General features: G+C 58.0%; 1 long non-coding RNA gene across 1 annotated transcript; it reads right to left on the bottom strand.

The window, feature by feature from the left end:
• Positions 1-4,409: 4,409 nt before the first annotated feature.
• On the bottom strand, positions 4,410-13,618 carry LOC142068683 (uncharacterized). Its single transcript, XR_012664616.1, has 3 exons — positions 13,392-13,618; positions 12,689-12,853; positions 4,410-6,643 (listed from the first exon to the last, which is right to left on the bottom strand). It is a non-coding gene; the product is annotated as an uncharacterized LOC142068683 (long non-coding RNA).
• Between the last annotated feature and the right edge of the window lie 658 nt (positions 13,619-14,276).

Raw genomic sequence — 14,276 nt, 5'->3', positions numbered from 1 at the left:
TGAGGAAGGCCTGGGATGTGGGCACAGCTGGATGCTGCTGGGAGGGGCATGGCGACATGGCTGGAGAGGGCAGTGCAGCTGAAGTCACAGGCACACAAGCAGATCCAGCGTGTTCCTTAGCCCCCTTATTATTTCCTCCCGTGGGAGAGGGATCATAGAGTCCTAGAATATCAGGGTTGGAAGGGACCTCAGGAGGTCATCTAGTCCAACCCCCTGCTCAAAGCAGAACCAACCCCCAATTTTTGCCCCAGATCCCTAAATGGCCCCCTCAAGGATTGAACTCACAACCCTGGGTTTAGCAGGCCAATGCTCAAACCACTGAGCTATCCCTCCCCCCCCGCGGGAAAGAATAGAAATGCACTTCTGCAGCCTCAAGGGAGCCGGCTAAGGCAGAACTGTCCCAGCCCCAGCCCAGCCCCTGAAAGCTGCCACTGCGTTTTGTCCTCGCCCTTCTAGCCTCCCTAACTGTGGCACAGGTCAGAGGAGCGAATGTAAAGGCAGCCCTGCAGGAAGTGCATTTCCATTTGGGATTTTCGGGAGAGGCAGATTTCCCAAACCAAGCCACTGTGTGCTGCTCAGAAACAACTCACTGGCCCTTGAACTGCAAGGCCTCTGGGGCGAGGGCTGGCTCCTGCTACTTGTCTGTGCAGCACCCGGCACAATGGGGGGCCCAGCTCAGCTGATGCTTCTGGGTGCTACCCAAAAATACAAACTATCATTACCAGTGAGATGCCTGCTGTCACCCCTCAATCACTTCACAACCTGCCCCTCATCCTTTGTCTGTTGGAATTCCAGTGGGGAATCTAGAACCAAACCAATCAGGCTGTTTAAGTACACGTTTGCAGATTTAGGTTCTCAGACTGTAAAGTTTTCAGGAGAGGAAACTTCTGTCCTGCAATAAGAGTGTCCTGACCTCTCTGGGTTCCGTTGACATTGGAAAGCTTGATCCTGGCTCTTAGGGTGCATGATGGTTGGGATCTAGGGTTAAATATCTTCACCTGGTGTAAACTGGCAACACTCCGCTGATGTCACTTCCAGGTTCCACCAGATGAGGAGCTGGTCTGTGAACTTTCAGTCTTTATTGCAGGCTCAATGGCCACCTGATGGCAGAAACAGGTGGCTGAAGTGCCCTTTCTGCACAAACACAGAGCAAATGCTTTCCCGGAAACAGCTGTTGTTTGTGAATTTGCCCGATCCTGTCTGGCCGTCAGCAAACAGAAGAAAAGCACAGCAAGGTTCTTCAGCCCGACCCCAGCCTGGACCTGGGAATTGAACGGACCAAGTAAGACAGAACCAGCTGCTTGGTGTGAATTTAGGCCCAGGTCCTCAGAGGTATTTAGGCTCCCACATTCCCTTCAAATCAGTGGAAGTTAGGAGCTGAACTACCTTTGAGGATCTGGCCATAGCGCCTCCCTCAGCTTCTCTGGTACCTATGTGCCGCAGCCCAGCCGAGAGAGGGTGAGGGCCAGCCCTCAGCCTTGTGCAAATGGTGGGTTAGTAAGTGGGAAGGGCAGGGTACAGCCACATGGCTTGTCACAAATATCTGTAAATCTGCCTGTCAAAGGTAGCATCAAACCTTTCCTGGATCTGGGAACACATCCCCAGCCTGGAAGGCAGGGCCAGACTGTAGGGCAGCCTGGGCTAGGGGAGCCTTCTCTCCCTGTCACTCTAGCTTGTTCAGAAGGACACATTAGCATCCATCTCTTTCCGAGAGGGAGGGAGGGAGCAGCTGGGATCCTGGCCCCAAGGGCCTGGGTAACTCTCATCTCCTGGCTGGCTGGAATTCATCCCTGTGGTGGTGCAGGGACCCAGGAGAGGTGGACTGAATTGCACCTCTTAAGATGAGGGGTTGGTTAGCAGCAGGGAAGAGTTGGGTGTGGCTCAGGAGCCATTGTCCTGGCTCTGTACCACCCAGGGATCCCTCTATGCTTGTAGTGAACCCGCTGGGACTGCGTTAGGATGGCTTGAGAGCAACCTCAGCACCGTGGAAGGCAGAGCACAGCACAGCACAGCAGCATTCTCGGAGAGGTCTCTCAGGCCATGTCTACACTACAGATCTGGGCTGACACGAGCGATGTGGCATAGAGCTGCAGCGGTTAGTATGTTGCACGCTGGTAGATCACGTTGGGTCTGGGCGTCGGTGCTGCACGTATTCGTCAGGCGTGCGTGTGTGGATGCACAGCACAGCGCCCCAAGGGAGGTTTCCCAGTGTGCCGCTCACCACGGTCCAGCACACTGTCTTCTGGGAAATCTTGGCAATACATGGCAGGGCAGCACTGAGTCACGCAGGGGTGCCTGGGAGCAAGGGGGTCAAGTTCCCAGCATGCAACTTCATCCCGCAGTGGTGCCATCCGTATCCCATGATATGCACGCCTTTTAAAAACATCTCACACACCGGCCTGGCCCTTTTTGCGGTTCATCGTCTCTGACAGAAACATGGAGCCTGCGGCCCTGCACAGCTGTGCACCGTTGGCATGAGCGTTACAAGCCCAGGCTGAACGACAGTCCAGTATTTGCAGAGCTGCACGAAGAACCACAGCACCAGGGAACGGGATGATTTCGTGGAGGACAGATTGCGTGGGACACAACGGAAACCAGTTCAAGATGTTGGCGGCTTTCGAGGAGTAGCTGCTGAGGGTGGAGCGCGCTTCTCGCCCCTAGAGACGAGCACTGACTGATGGATGGTGTCGTAGTACAGGCCCCATTCCTAGCTCTGTGCTCAGCTCGGTCCAGCCCTCCAGTGCAGGGACACCAGAAGGAGAAATGTATTCCCAGCTGAGAAGAGAACGGTGATTGAACTGTGAAAGCTTGCAACGCCAGCTTGCTGCCAGTCAGTGGGCAATCACTTGGGACCTGGAAGATCCACAGTGGGGGCCGTTGGCAGGCAAGTGTGAAGGCCGCTCCTCGTCTCCTGCTGGGCAGGTCTGTGATTCTCTGTAACGTGCAGGACATAGTGGATGAATCTGCTGCAATGGTGCTCCCAAACTGCCGTGGGGTGATAGATGGCACGTGTATTCCTGTTTTGGCACCAGCTCACCTTGCAACACCGTACGCCAACAGCAAGGGCTATGTTTCTGCGGTTACGCACACATTGGTGGCTCACCAGGGATGCATCACTGACATCAGTGTGGGCTGGTCAGGGAAGGTGCATGACACACGCATCTTTACGCACACAGGACTGTTCAGAAAGCTACAAGCAGGGGCAGTCTTTGACAACCAGAGAGTTAACTCTGGTGATGTTGAAATGCCAGTTGTGATCCTGGGGGACCCGGCCTACCCCTGGCTCATGAAGCTGTACACCAGCCCCCTCGACAACACCAAGGGAAGCATCAGCCTCTGGCTCAGCAGGTGCAGAATGAGAGTTGAATGTGCGTTTGGTAGGTTGAAGGGAGGGACGCTGGCTTTGTTCACTCACATGATTGGATCTAAATGAAAAAAAATATCCCAATGGTTCTAGTTGCCTGCTGCATCCTGCATGATGTCTGTGAAGCAAATGGGGGAAGTTGCTGCTGGGGTGGGGGTGGAGCGGCTCTCTGCTGAATTTGATCAGCCCGACACAAGAGCTGTTAGAAGAGCTCAGTACAGAGCTCTATGGCTCTGGGAGGCCTTGAAAGAGCCCTTTGACAGTCCGCCCCAGTGATGTGCGGGGTGGGCTGGATGCTCCTTGGCCCTGCAGTTTGGGGGCCTGTTAGGAATCGTGTACATCTATGACTGTAACCCTATCTGCTAATGCACCCATTCACTTTTCAGTGCTTGCTGGACATTTCTAATTACTCTGTGTGTCACTGACCCCATAAGTTCTGCTGCCCAGGACAATGCCCATGTCAAAAATATACAGGGAAGGGTAAACACCTTTAAAATCCCTCCTGGCCAGAGGCAAAACCCTTTCACCTGTAAAGGGTTAAGAAGCTAGGATAACCTCGCTGGCACCTAACCAAAATGACCAATGAGGAGACAAGATACTTTCAAAGCTGGAGCAGGGGAGAAACAAAGGTTCTCTCTGTCTGTGTGTTGTTTTTGCCAGGAACAGAAAAGGAATGGAGTCTTAGAACTTAGTAAGTAATCTAGCTAGATATGCGTTAGATTCTGTTTTGTTTAAATGGCTGATAAAATAAGTTGTGCTGAATGAAATGTGTATTCCTGTTTTTTGTGTCTTTTTGTAACTTAAGGTTTTGCCAAGAGGGATTCTCTATGTTTTGAATCTGATTACCCTGTAAGGTATTTACCATCCTGATTTTACAGAGGTGATTCTTTTACTTTTTCTTCAATTAAAATTCTTCTTTTAAGAACCTGATTGCTTTTTCATTGTTCTTAAGATCCAAGGGTTTGGGTCTGTGTTCACCTATGCAAATTGGTGAGGATTTTTATCAAGCCTTCACCAGGAAAGGGGGTGTAGGGTTTGGGGAGGATTTTGTGGGGAAAGACGTTTCCAAGCGGGCTCTTTCCCTGTTATATATTTGTTAGACGCTTGGTGGTGGCAGCAATAAAGTCCAAGGGCAAAAGGTAAAATAGTTTGTACCTTGGGGAAGTTTTAACCTAAGCTGGTAAAAATAAGATTAGGGGGTTTTCAGGCAGGTCCCCACATCTGTACCCTAGAGTTCAGAGTGGGGAAGGAACCTTGACAGCCCAGCAGTGGGGTCTTTCACTAGCGTGCCGCATTCAGCAGCACGTGTTGTCAAGTAATAAAGATGAATTCATTTCCAAAACCAGGCTTTTATTGCGAACCAAAACCAGTGCAAAAACCCCACGTGCAACAGAAAAATAAATACAAGAAAAACTTCAGAAAGCAATTAACAGATAGAACTTAACAAGGAAAAGAACATTCCAGGCCGTCTCAGCCCATTTTGGCTACACAGACAGCAGCATACAGCAGGTCAGTGCAGGTGGAGCTGTGGTTGTCCTTAAGGTCCGCAAATGTGGTGTGGTCAGGAAAGGGGTGTAGCCCCTGATGCCATGTGGAACGGTGGTGGGTGTAGGGAGTTCTCCATGTACTGCAAAGGGAGGTGAGCCCAGGTCCACCAGAGTCTGCAGCAGCTGTGTTTGCTGTTGGAGAAGCCCCATTACATCCTGGTGCATCTCCCTCTCCTTTTCCTGCTGGGATTCCTGGGCCCTTCTCCTCTCTGCTCTTTCCTTCTCCAGGCTGCCTGCAGTGTTCACCCTCCTGGCCCTGTGCTCACCGGCTGATGCCGCACTGGCCTGCATTATCTCCGAGAACATGTCCTCTCAAGTGCTCTTCTGCCTCCCCTTTATCAGGGACAGGCGTCCGCAGGTGTGGAGGGGACCCTCAGGCGGCCGTGGCAGGTATCAATTGTATTTAGAGTAACAGCAGAAAGGGAAGGTTCAGAACTCCCTGCCCTCACTCCCCCAAAGTTTTAAACAAGCCATGCTTATTAACACCCTCTGCCTAGCACTGCTCTGCAGTCCAAGGCCTGGTGAGCGTGGCCCAGCCTGTCAGGGGGGCAGGGGAAGAGGGGACATCGGGAGGGAATTGTTTGGCTGCATCGAGCAGTAATGTTTTGGCCCCTGTTGACATGGGTACGAGTGCAGGATGCTGGCACTATTGCCCCAGGCGGGGGGACGGCAACTGATCTCTCTTGCGTACGGGTACCACGCACAGAGAGCACAGCTGCTGCTCCTGTCCTGTAGCTGCCTGGCCCGTACGCCCACAGCCCGCATACCGCAATGGTGCGTGCCAAACAGCGCGGAGTGGCGTGGGGAAGTGTCCTGCCATGGAGGAGGAAATAAGGCTGCCAGCCCTAGATCCCTGTGGCGGAAGGTTACCGATTACTGCCACAGAAGTTTCATGATCTCTCAGGAGGACGCAGGGGCCATCCCCGGGTGCATAAACTAACTGCTCCGCGTGCCCTGCCCCCAGCATTACAGGGGAATGAAAAGCAGCTCACAATGCTCCCTCTGTTTGTCAATACCTGTGGCCTGCGACACTGGGGTCAGGCACCATCTGCATGTTTAAACATGGTCCTGGAAAATGCATTCACATGCTTAGCCGAGGCTCCTTTCCCTGCAGCGGGCTTGCTCAGCCTCGGCTGCGGTGGAGTCTCAAACAGGTCCTGGCTCGTGGCATAGCTGGACCCCCCGTTGCATGTCCTCCGTCTGGTTCCTGGCAGTGGTCTGTCTCAGGCACTTCAGAGGTAGCCCAGTGTTCTGGGGGTCTCTGCATGCAGCTCGTTATAGAAGGTCTGCAGGTGGGCCCCAGCAGGTGGGCCCCCGGCCTGGCATGCCTGCTGCAGTTCCATCACTTTCACACTACGCTGCTGCTGTCCCCCGTGCGATCCTTTCGCAGCTGGCCACGGCTTGATGCCTGCTCCACAGCTGTGACAGCACGGCTGCTTCCACCCACAGGCCCAGGAGACCCAATCCTCTTGTGTGCTCCAGGCAGGAGCGTGGCCTTGGCCAGTGGCACACGAGGGAGAGCTGCTAGGTGGGGAGTCGTGCAAAGGCAGTTCAGAAATACGTGGGGTTCCCATCCGTTCTCCGTGACCTCTGGGCAGTGGAGTTCACAATGGTCAGGCTCGGACGTTGGGGGACCGCTGCTGGAGGGCTGTTCGGGTCGACAGAGGTAACCCAGGATCTGCACTGGCCTTGTGCCGACCAGGGCTCAGTGCCGTGCGGGGCGGTGATGTTACTGCGGTGGGAGACGGGCACAGCTACGCCAGGGCAAGGCGGCTTTTGTCAGCCTCGCTCTGTAGCCTCACGCTAACCCCTCAGCTGGATGTACGCCCCAGGGACACAAACCACCCCAGGAAAGGAGCAGGGAAGAGCCCTGCCAACTGCCTGTGAAAGGGAAGCCTCAGAAAACACCGGGGAGCCTGCCTTGCCCTCTGAGCAGCTGGGGAAGGCAAATATTTGCGCAGTGCAATGAGGCAGCATGCTGGGGGCTGCCCCGAGAGTCCAGGGTCCAAGGTGCTCCCCGCCACCAGGGCATTCTCCTAGCCTTGTCTCCATCACCCCCCTTGCCTCCCAGCTTGTGAATCCGCTCCAGTGTGAATCCACATGTACTCGCACTCTCGCACGCACACGCTGTTTGCTGGCATCACATCGGTCACTTGGCTTTTGTGCCCCACCCCGGGGCTACCTTGTCTCTTTAGCCCTTGGGGTAGGGAGCAGCTACTCTGTATTTGTGTAGCGCTGAGCACAGTGCAACCTGCTGTGAGAACCAGGATTCATTAAAAAACACCCAACCCGAGCCAAGCCTCCCATGCGCTGGGTTTGCAGGTAACACACTTGCTCAGACAATGGAATGGTTGTGGTGCCAAAAGGTGCAAGCACCCATGGAAAGGCGGGCACAGCTGAGAACCTAGGAATCGCCACCGTGGGTCAGAGCCGGGGTCCATCCCCTCCCCTCCCCCTGCCAATAGCCAGTGCCAGCTGCTCGGGAGGGAGGGCGGGGGATGCAGGAAGGCTGATGATGGACCATTGCTGAACCTGACTCATGCTCTTCACACTCCTATTTCCCACATTTTCCTCCCGGCTTCAGTGTCAGAGACACTGAATGAGCCTGGGAGCCGCACTGCTGAGCCCACTCACTGCCTAGCTCTCATTGCACGAGTGCGGCCACCGTGTTTGAGAACTCTGGCCCTGAACCCTGACTGGCAGGATGAGCCCTGTGTGGCAGACACGAGCCCCGAGCCAGACCTGCAGCCTGGCCGCGCTGGGCATGAGCGGGGCCGGTGCATTTCACTGGTCAGCTGCATTTAAATCCCTGCTACTGACTCCACAAGGGAGGAACCGCAGAACCTCTGGCCCTGGTTCATTGACCCAGGGACATTCGCTGCGGGGCTAAGCTCATGGCTCAAAGGGTGCCCAGCACATCAGCCAGTCCCCCCCACTGACTCACAGCAGTCCCAGAGCGCTCATCTCCACAGGCCCTAGGTGCTGCGTGAAGGCACCTGTCAGGGACCAGACCTCTGCTTCTCGCCTACAGACCAGAGCAGCCGGGCTGGAGCTGGGTCTCCGAGTCACTCTCCCTAAGCAGCTGCTTGCTGCATGTGCGCTGGGCAGTCGGCGCGCTGAGTGGTGGCCCCTGTCAGCAAGTGTGGGTGTTCACACCCTGCAGGAACGTGCTCCAAGGGGAACATGTGCCAAGTGCCCAGTAGGCAGGTCACGTGGCTCCTGCCAGCTGATCTGCATTCCCCAGAGAAGCCCACACAGGCTTCTGAGAAGCACCGAGTCCCTCGTCACTTGCAGGCTGGCCCGCCCCCCTCCCTGGGGTTCTGCTCAGCCCACACACGCAGCCACAGCAAGTCCCACAAGCTTCAGCTTGGGGCATCCCCTCCCTGCCCCCCAAGCTGACTTGGGGATTTGTAACAGTTACAGAAGACCCCGTGGGTGATAATCCTTCCTTTGGCCCACCGGGGACTGCCTCTCACCTGTGCAGCTCTCGGCACAGTGGAGCACTGGTCTCCGGTAGGACCTCTAGGTGCTCCCCTCCTAGCGAATACTAATGAACACTGGAGCTCAGGCCTGGGTGACCGCAAGGCCTTTCTGGTCACTGTGGATAGCAGGTCGTGGCCCTGGCACTGCTGGGTCATGCGGACGCTCTCCTCTGAGCACTGCCCCCTTCCCCGGGGTAGCCGTGGCACTGCCCAAAGGCTGAGGCCTGAGCCGCCATTCCCCACCCGTGCTGCCTCCCTGCCATAAGGGACGTGATGGTGCTCACGGCCCAGGGGGCTGCAGCTGCTGGCAGGCGTGGAGGGGCGAGATGCCAGAGGCAGCGCTGAGCAGAGATGGGCAGGATGCCAAGCTGGGAGCCGGGTGAAGCCAGGCCATAGAGCGGGCGCAGGAAGGAAGAGTGGCGATCATCCAGGGGTCTGGCTGGGGCGGGTGGGCTACAGTGCAAGGTGGTGGCTGAGGGGCAGCAGGGCCAGGGCAGGGGCAGAGGCAGAGCAGAACAGCGGGCTGGCCAGCAACTCCAGGGAGCGCACGGCTAGCTGCAGGGAGATGGTGCAGCTCGGGGAAAGCTGCTGAGCGAGAAACCAGCCGTCAGGGGCTCCCCGGTCAGACAGCGCCCAGCCCCGCCCTCCCATCCAGCTTTGCTCCTCAGCTGCCTGTACGACCCTCCTGTGGGGCCTGAGGCCTCAGCTACAGCTGCACGGGGTGCTGTCCCTTCCTCAGCGCCGGCCCAGTAGGCCCTCCCGCAGTCCCGGGCAGGAGCCCGCCACCCTGGCTCCAGCTGCTCCTGCACGGGTGCCCGGCTGCGCCAGCCAGGCCGTCGCCCATCCTTCGCGCCGGTGGCGGGAGCCAGAGCCCTGAAGAAACAACAGCCGTCAACGGGGCCTAGTCTGCAGGCCCCAGCTTTCTGAACTCTCTGCTGTTGGGGCAGGAGCTGAGCACGCTGGGGGCCGGCTGCAGGTGAGCGGGCTGGAGCTGACGTGCTCCAGGGAGGTTTCCATCCCAGCCCCCGGTGGGATGCTGAAGGGGCTGCTGCGGTGGAGGTCTCGTTACTAAGAGGCTTTGCAAACCCACAGAGCGCGGCTGCTTGAGGGAAATGCAAACCCAAGGAAGAGTTTGGAATGGACTCTCCCTGCCTGTTAACAACTCAGGGGCCCCTGCCCGCCACAGCTAGAGCTGGCCCAGCGCACTGCTCCCTGGTGCTGTCCAGGACCTCTGGGAGGTTACAATGTTTGTAGTGCAAAGTGCCCAGTGGCCCCCCACACACCAGGGCCTCATTGCACTATGTGAGATGATCCCTGCCCCAAGCCCCCAGTCTGGGTCCAGGCACACAGAGTGCCACCAGCCGGCTCCGCGTAGCCGAACAAGCAGCAGTCACGGCCCATCAGCCGCCCGGCGCTGGTGCTGTGGGGCAGAACGACAGGGGCACGGAGCCGAATCTCAGCCTCGAGCTGTGTCTATGCCAGCCCAGTGGTTGCAGCCTTGGTGTAGCCGTGCTTGGTCAGGACAGAGACACAAGCTGGGTGAAGCCCATACACTGGTCCCTCACCCGCCTTGTCCATCACCATCCCCCCTTTCAGCTGCTCCCAGTGACAGCCCACGAAGGGAGGAGACACCAGCGGGTGCCATGCCCACAGTACCCTCCAGGCCTGCTTGGAGCAGGGCAAGCTGCCTCACTGCGGGGCCCCAGGGCCCGCTGTGTGTTAGGGCCCCCAGTGACCGCAGCGGTGGAGCTGAGCGTGTGCCTGCGGGGGGATGCCAGGCTGGGAAGCTCCTGTTTGGGTCTCAAACAGTTAGCTTGTTCCCACCTTGTTCTGGGGAAGAGTGGGGACCCTGCCCCGAGGCCCCAGTAGCCACTGGCCCCGTCCTGCTACAGGACCCCTGAGCTAGTGCTGGAGGTGGGTTCATGCCACTGCCCATCCTGGCAGCTGGGCAGGGCTGTACTCTCCAGCTGATGCCTGGCTGAGGTGCCCAGGGTCACTGGCTAGCCCCGAGGGAGCTTGCTCCTGCTCAGTAAGAGCCAAGAGTCACTGGTGGGCACTCAGCATCACTGAGGCCCTTCTTCCTAGGGCCACCTCCACCAGTGGGTTCCTGCCCATGAGAGCATCCAAGGTGCCTCCTGGCCAGTATGGGGTGGGTTGGCAAGCTGGGTGAGAAGCCAATGCCTTCTGCTGGGGAGGGGGGAAGAGGAAGCGAGGGCCCCATCCTGTGCCTTGGGCTGGTTGGTGGGCACAGAGCAGAGCCCTGCGGTGGGGAGACATCCCTCTGCAAAACGCAGGGAAAGGGAACATCTGATGGTGCTGGGATATGCTGCCTGGGGGGCTGATTGGCACTGAGCATGCTAGGGGTGCCCAGGGCTCCCACAAGCAATGGGATGTTTGTCTTGTTGTCCTGGGAGAGTTCAGCACAGATCCAGGGCAGCTGCAGGGGGGACCCTGAGAGGAGCGGGGGTCAGGCTCTGGTAGAGAGAGGCAGGGAGTGTTGTTTTCCACTGCAGGCCAGCAGCTGTTCTCAGAGATGGACAGCAAAGGCTGCCCCTGGAACCAGGCCCAGGCTTGCGCTTTGGTGCAGGGGGAGGCTGCACCCACATCGGTAGGGTCACATGCTCAGCCACTGCTGGGAACTTCTCGCACCGTCAGCGGCTGCGGGCAGGGCTAGATGGCCCCAGCCAAGCAAACGGGGGCTGGAGCGAGCAGGTGGGGTTAAGTGGAGTGGTCCGGGTCTTGCTGCAGCCCCCCACATTAGCCACATGGGGGGCAGGCGGAGATCTGCCTGTGTGTAACTGACAGTTGTCAGGTATCCGGGTTTCAGCTGGAACATGTGGCTGGAAAGGGATCCTGGCAGCTCCAGTCAGTACTGCCCCTAGAAGTCCTGTTGGCCACAGTGGCTGGCATCTCCCTCTGGCTCCTAGGTGCAAGAGGGACTGGGGGGGCTCTGCACAGTGCCCCCGCCCTGAGGGCCAGCTCTGCAGCTCCCATTGGCCGGGAAGCATGGCCAATGAGAGCTGCGGGGGCGGTACCAGCAGGTAGGGGTGGCATGCAGAGACCCCTGGCTGCCCCTGCGCCTAGAAACTGGCGGAACATGACAGCTGCTTACGGGAGCCACCTGAGCCTGCACCCCCTCCAAATCCCTGTCTGCACCCCAGAACCCCCACCCCCAACTGGAGCCCTCACCCCAAACCCCTGCCCCAGTCCTGAGCACCCTTCTGAACCCCTTAGCCCCACCCCCCCCAGCCTGGAGCCCCCTCCTGCACCCCAAACCCATAATCTTTGACCCCACCCCAGAGCCTGCACCCCCACCCCAAACCCCAGCCTGGTGAAAATGAGCAAGTAAGGGGGTGAGAGAAGAGGGAGCGAGCGGGGCAGGGCCTTGGAGAGGGGGTGGGACGGGGTGCTCAGTTTTCTGCAATCAGATAATTGGCAACCCTCATATGGCCCAGCAGGAGGAGCCGCTCAGGGTTGTTTGTCAACACTGCAATTAAAATCCCAGAGCAGGCCCCTGCCAGCTGAGTTAGACTCATGGGCTTGGGCTCAGGGGCTATTAACTGGTGTGAGCTTTGGGCTGGAGCTCAGGCTCTGGGATCCTCCCCCTTCCCAGGGCACATGCCGAGCCCAAATGGTGTTTGAGTAGCGTAGACACCCCCCGGTGAGCATCAGGCCAGCGGCAGCTGGAAAAGCTCCCACAGTGCTAGGTCCAGGCACAGTCTGCATCCAGCCTCCCCCCACGGAAGGGCACTGTGGGGAGAAGGCAGGCTGTGGCCCCCCACCACCAAGCAAAGCAAGGAGCCAGGGCCTGGCCTCAGGTTACAGGCAGCTCTCTGGGTTTAGAAGTGGCCCCCTTCCCCAGCCTGGGATTTATCTGGAGCAGCTGGATTATCTCTGGGCAGAAGGAAGGGGCCAGGCCAGAGCAGGAGGTTTCTGCTCCCCGGCAGGGACCTGTTAAAGTAAAAGGTGCCCGTGGAGGCTCCTGTGAGCGGCAGGCCCAGACCTGTTCAGCCCGGTGGAGGGTGAAAGCGAGGGCATGTGCTGCGGGAGGGGCTCAGGGCCCAGATACCTCGCTGCCCTCCGACTGGTTGGGTAGCAGGGTTTGAAACAGCTGCTTAAATGACCTCCTGGCATTCATTTCTGCAGCATTAAGGTCCTGGGGCCTGGTACCAAGCAGGGCCTGGACCTACCCCTGCTCACGAGCATAGAGCATGCAAGTTTAATCCCCTCAAAACTGCCGGGCACCTCACCCCCCCCCCCACCACCACCACCGTAAGAACAGGCACTGGACTCACCCCAGAGCAGCTGCCTCCTCTCGGTTGGAACCGGGCAGCTTTTTCACAGCCCACAGCAACAGTTGCCATCAGTGAAGCAAGAGCCTAGCATGCTTCTGTAGGGCAGGACTCCTGGGTTCTCTTCCCAGTTCTACCACTGGCTGGCTACAGGCTAAATCACGTCACCTGGAAGGGAAAAAGTCTCTAAGCAGCTCCCAGCTCAGCAGCAACTGCTGGGGAGGGTCGTGCTCACTCCAGAGCTCAGGCACTCGCTGGCAATGCAGCGTCTCAATGGGCACATGCACCTGGCAAGCCCAGTTCACCCCCTGAACTCCAGCCCCTGGAGCGCAGGTGGTCAGGTTAGCTTAGGGCAGTGGGGAGGAAGCCTTGCTGGCTCCTTCCTGCCCGCACGGCTGTGGCCCCGGCCCGGCTCTCACCAGCCTCCATCACACCCTCTGCAGAGGCCTCCCACCTCCCTGCAGACACAAAGGAAGCTCCCATGGGCAGCGGTGCCACTCGCTCCCCAAAGCCTTTCTGCAGATGACTATTTTGCCACAGCTCGCAGGAGGTGTAGTGAAGCCAAGGCCAGAGCGGTCCCAGGAGCCGGACCACTTTAGATGTCATTCATTGTTGTGAGGTCCTGGGCTGGCTCTGGCCCACTGTGGCAGAAGCAAGCAGCTGTAAATTAGAAAGATAAGAAGCAACAGCATTCACTCTTGCAAACCTCTCCTCTGCACAGGATGCTCCTCGCTAGCCAGCTTCCAATCTCAGCTTCTGCCTAGCTGTGGGAGAGCTACACGCTGCAGCATTGTTTGGAGATCAGTGGCCTTGGCCCATTCTGAGCTCTTGTTTATGGCTCAGGTTTGCAGAGGGCTGGGACGAGATAAGGGATCAGCAGGGGGCTCCCACCAGCTGCAAGGCACTGTCTGCTCCAAACACCTGGCAGCCCAGCTGTGCATTGACTGGGGCATGGGTGAGGCTAGTGCAGGACAGTTTAGTTGGGCTACCCTGGCCCCTGCAGCCATAAACACCTCCCTGCCCCTGCAAAGTGGGGCTAGTCTCTGGCAAATGCTGCAGCTGTTCACCTGCAGAGGGATCACTCTGGACACAGGACACCATTTCCAGTAGGAGTTTGTCACAACTGGAGGGAAGCAACCGCTGGATTCCCTTCAGATAATAGCAGCTTGTTGGCTGTTCCCAGTACCAGCATTGCTAGAAGCTAAAAATCACTCCACTTCCCCCTGGGCACTGGGGCAGTATCTACAGGCCAGAGGGCCGCTCTGTCTTGCTGTGCTGTTAACACCTCCCTGCAGGACAAGCGTGCAGCACTGGGTCACTGACCTGTAGACCAACCCCCTCAGCAGCAATGGCTAGGAGTCCTGCCTTCCATGGCCCCTTTGCCAGGGGTCATCTAGATGACCAGAGGGGTTAGTGCATACTAAACCCCAGCCTGATCCTGCCTCTATGTTAGGGAAACCCCTTTCCCCTCCAGTTGTCAGAAGCCCAGCGAGGGCTGGCCTCTCCAGCTAGAGGGTCTCACACAAGAAATGGGTCCCTGCCATCCCCCTCTCACAGTGTGAGGGGAGCCAGTGGCAGAGTTCTGCTAGCC

This window comes from Caretta caretta, chromosome 12 (assembly GCF_965140235.1).
Source record: "Caretta caretta isolate rCarCar2 chromosome 12, rCarCar1.hap1, whole genome shotgun sequence".
In the NCBI taxonomy this organism is placed as follows: domain Eukaryota; kingdom Metazoa; phylum Chordata; order Testudines; family Cheloniidae; genus Caretta; species Caretta caretta.
Note: the sequence above shows the minus strand (reverse complement) of the source record. Positions and strands in the feature narration are given on the sequence as shown.